This window comes from Bubalus bubalis, chromosome 14 (genome assembly GCF_019923935.1).
Source record: "Bubalus bubalis isolate 160015118507 breed Murrah chromosome 14, NDDB_SH_1, whole genome shotgun sequence".
Taxonomy (NCBI): domain Eukaryota; kingdom Metazoa; phylum Chordata; class Mammalia; order Artiodactyla; family Bovidae; genus Bubalus; species Bubalus bubalis.
In genome coordinates this window covers 43,214,858-43,219,968 of record NC_059170.1, presented here as the reverse complement: position 1 = coordinate 43,219,968, position 5,111 = coordinate 43,214,858, and positions in this window count along the sequence as shown.

Sequence of the window (5,111 nt, the reverse complement as noted above, 5' to 3'; positions counted from 1 at the left end):
ACCTGTATGCAGGTCAGGAAGCAACAGTTAGAACTGGACACGGAACAACAGACTGGTTCCAAATAGGAAAAGGAGTACGTCAAGGCTGTATATTGTCACCCTGCTTATTTAACTTCTATGCAGAGTACATCATGAGAAACGCCGGGCTGGAGGAAGCACAAGCTGGAATCAAGATTTCCGGGAGAAATATCAATAACCTCAGGTATGCAGATGACACCACCCTTATGGCAGAAAGGGAAGAGGAACTAAAAAGCCTCTTGATGAAGGTGAAAAAAGAGAGTGAAAATGTTGGCTTAAAGCTCAACATTCAGAAAATGAAGATCATGGCATCTGGTCCCATCACTTCATGGGAAATAGATGGGGAAACAGGGGCAACAGTGTCAGACTTTATTTTTTGGGGCTGCAAAATCACTGCAGATGGTGACTGCAGCCATGAAATTAAAAGACGCTTACTCCTTGGAAGAAAAGTTATGACCAACCTAGATATCTTATTGAAAAGCAGAGACATTACTTTGCCAACAAAGGTCCATCTAGTCAAGGCTATGGTTTTTCCAGTGGTCATGTATGGATGTGAGAGTTGGACTGTGAAGAAAGCCAAGCGCCAAAGAATTGATGCTTTTGCACTGTGGTGTTGGAGAAGACTCTTGAGAGTCCCTTGGACTGCAAGGAGATCCAACCAGTCCATTCTGAAGGAGATCAGCCCTGGGATTTCTTTGGAAGGAATGATGCTAAAGCTGAAACTCCAGTACTTTGGCCACCTCATGCGAAGAGTTGACTCATTGGAAAAGACTGATTCTGAGAGGGATTGGGGGCAGGAGGAGAAGGGGATGACAGAGGATGAGATGGCTGGATGGCATCACTGACTCGATGGACGTGAGTCTGAGTGAACTCCAGGAGTTGGTGATGGACAGGGAGGCCTGGCATGCTGTGATTCATGGGGTCGCAAAGAGTTGAACACGACTGAGTGACTGAACTGAACTGAACTGAACTGAATGTTTTGTTTCCAGCCTTGACCAAATATGTACTAACTTTATAATTTTAGACCACTAACCAGTTGGCCTAGAGTTTTCTGTATAAGGGGAAAGAAACCTGGCTAAGCAATGTGTTATTAATTACTGTTGCAACCAATCATTTCATCCTCTATTGTCCCCTTCTCCCCTTATCAGATGAGATGGTTGGATGGTATCACCAACTCAATGGACATGAGTTTGAGCAAACTCCAGGAGGTGGTGAAGGACAGGGAAGCCTGGCATGCTGTAGTCCATGGGTTCACAAAGAGTCGGATATGACTAAGCAACTGAACAACACCATTGCAGCCACTCTGAGAAACAGAATGGGCACTCTCTCAAAATTTGTCTCAGTTGTTAAGAGTTGGTGGCACACACACATGAAGAGGGTATGAAAAGTTTAATTATGTCCTTAATAGGAGGTCTCTAGGGAGAGCAAGGCCAGGTAGTCAAGGAGGTCCAGAATGGCTCCAGAGTGTAAAGAAAGGAGACACATGTTTATCATGGCTGGGGTGGGGCTGGGAAGAGGTTCCCACATGTGGGCAGGGCCTTGCCTGATTTGTCTTTCTCTGGTGTCAACAGAGGGAGGTGGTTGTTGTTCATTCTCTACTCTTTGTGCTCCCATGGACTGCAGCATGCCAGGCTTCCCTGTCCTTCACCATATCCCGGAGTTCGCTCAAACTCATGAGTCAGTGATGCCATCCAACCATCTCATCGACTGTCATCTCCTTCTCCTCCTGACTTCAATCTTTCCCAGCATCAGGGTCTTTTCCAATGAGTCAACTCTTCTCATAAGGTGGCCAAAAGTATTGGAGCTTCAGCTTCAGCATCAGTCCTTCCAGTGAATATTCAGGTCTATTTCCTTTAGGATTGATTGGTTGGATCTCCTTGCAGTCCAAGGGACTCCCAAGAGTATTTTTCAGTACCACAGTTCGAAGTCATCGATTCTTTGGCACTCAGCTTTTTTTATTGTCCAGCTCTCACATCTATACATGACTACTGGAAAAACCATAGCTTTGACTATATGGACTTTGTAGGCATAGTAATGTCTCTACTTTTTAATATGCTGTTTAGGTTTGTCATTGCTTTTCTTCCATGGATCAAGCATCTTTTAATTTCATGGCTGCAGTCACCGTCTGCAGTGATTTAAGCCTCAGCAGAGGGAGGAGAGTGGCTTAAAAGCTGATAGAAGGCACAATACTTATTTTAAGCACCAATCTCTGAACAGTTATATTTACATATCCTTAGGTTCCTGGAAGTGCTGAAAGATGGGAGCACCTTTGTGTATTCAAGAGTTCACCCCTAGAAAATTCTAGTTCATACTCAGGTGTTTTCTGTAGTTACTGATAGCTGGAGATAGCCAACAAGCCAAACACCTTTAGAAAGCTAAAAATATGTGTCTGGAACTCCAGATAATCACATTGTGGGTGTTCATCACATCTAACCTCAGGTTCCTTGATGGCCCAGATATTCATGTTGAAACAGATTTTATTAATAAATGACTTCCTGAGCCACACTGATGTACATGACCTTATACTCCTCTGATGATAATGCCTCAGCCCTGAGTTTTTCCATTACTTGGTGATTTAGTTACTAATATCCTATGAATCAGATGTCAGCAGTGCATTTATTTCTAGTATGCTGAGTATCAAAGCTTGGATAAACTATTTTCTTTTGTAAAAATTCTATTTGTTGATATGTGATTTTCTCATTTCCTCCTGAAATCACTCCATCATTGTCAGTAATTTCATTCTGTCTCTTTAGACAGCTGTTACTGCCCTTGACAACTTGCTTTTTAGATTTTCTGCTTTCTTGGTGAGCACTTTCAACAATACACACTGACATCATGGATTATCTATTTCTTAGATACTCTTGCTTCTGTTGATAATATAAATGGCCATTTGATTTCAGTGGTTCTTTGATTTTGATTAGTTATGTATGTGTTTGTGAACATTTAGTTCTGAGGTAAATTGGGCTTTATGTCCAATACTAATTTTCAAGGCCCACATGATTGGTTGGGAAAACTGAAAAACCAAATATTACTCTTTTTTCCCCACTATTTAATGCTATGCTATGTAATTAATTTTTGCCTTCTGTGAAAGCTTGTCATGAATTCCATTTGCAGTTGTTTTTATAGTTTGTATCTTCTCCTTTTGTTTTTATACTTAATCTTCTTTAATCCTTTGATCCATGCTTCCAACTTAGGTTTTTATTGTATGTACAAATAGTTTGCTTTTTTTTTGAGGTATTACTCAAGTGCCTTTCACTGCATAAATCCTTTAAATTCCACGTTTCTGCTTGTGGGAATTCTGGAGATTTATGAGAGATCAACAGGAATTTCACACTTAGATCAAGTTCATCGAGGTGAGGGATTTTTTACTAGGCATATTTAACAAATATAGAAAGTGTTAGTACAGAAACCTCAAAAACTAAAAATAGGAAGGGTCCTTGGTCCAGTTTTCCTGGAAAATGTTGAGTATATTTTCCCTTAAAATGGAACAAAAATCTTCCAGTCAAAAGAGTGATGTTTGCTCCCTGTAAACCAGAAACTTGAGAGTAAAATACAAAGAGATTGTGCTGTCAACATTAACATGGATTAGATTTGTTTCTTTAGTCAAATGGAATTAAATCACTAAGCTCTGAACTCAGAAAAATTTGAGCAAGTACAATACAATCCTTACAGCAGTTACACTATAACATGACCAACATAACCATTATAATCTTCCCTGAAAATTACATTCAGCATAACTACACATCAATTATTGAAGGATAACTATGTCTTGTTCCCTATGAAAATAGGCATACTACTAACATGATAATGAAATTATGCTGTAAAGGTGTAATCAGAAATACCTTCCAAGAAAAGGTGTCTAAAATGTAAAACTTTAATATGATATAATAATCTTCAAATATTACTATTTGATGTTCTAGTTTATGCCTAAATCCATAAGATACTATGGCAATATTTAATATTATCTCACTCACCATTAGAATGTTTCTATTGCCTTTTAAGAGTCCTTAATAAATCATGAAGCCTTTTTCAGGGACTGTTGTATTAGTAAATAATCACATATTTCTCTTGATCAGTGAATCAGATTTCAGTTTGTGATTGCATGGCATAGTAAAGCACTTGGAGAGGCTGGAATTAGGAGTACCACGATGTTTGTATGTTTTTAGTATATAGAATCCATACTAATTCTATTCTCTTTTATTCTAAAACTCTAAAACTCCACTGGTGTAATGGTCAATTTCATGTGTCAACTTGGTGAAGCCATTGTGCCCAATCGTTTGGTCAAACTCCAGTCAAATACCTGTGGAGAGGGTATTTGTTTATTTAATAGATATGATTAGCATTTAAATCAGTAGACTTTTATTAAGCATTTTACTCTTTTTAATGTGGGTGAGCCTGTTTCAGTCAATTGAAAGCCTTAGGAGAAAAGACTGAAGTCCTCAGAAGAAAAATATTGCCTCCAGACTGTACTCCGGCTCAGGGCTGCAACATCAACTCTTCCCTGGGTCTGCAGCCTGCCTGCTGCCTGCTCCACAGATTTCAAACTTGCCAACCCCACAATCTTGTGAGCCAATTCCTTAAATAAACTTCTCTCTCTCTCTCTTTCTCTCTCTCTCTCTCTCTATATATATAATATATATCTCCTCTCTATATATATCCCAGTAGTTCTCTTCATCTGGAGAACTCTGTTACAACTGTTAAATTTATAATAAATAATCTAAAATATAAAAGACCTCAAGAAGAAAACACACAGGCAGTAAACTCCTTGACATTGGTCTTGATGATACTATTTTAGACCTGGTTCCAAAAGCAAATGCAACAAAATAAAAAGTAAATAAGTGGAACTACATCAGAATAAAATACTTTTGCATAGCAAAGGATATCATAAACAAAAAGAAAAGACAGCCTACTAAATGGAGAGAAAGCTTGACTTATTTGTTATAAGTTTTCCAGTTCATAAATATATCTCTCCATTTGTTGAGGTTTCTCAATGTTTAGTAGTTTATTTTGTAAAGATTTTTGCACATATTTTATTAGGTTTATTTCTAGGATAATGATTTTTTAATGTATTATTTAAGGAGTATTCAAAATTT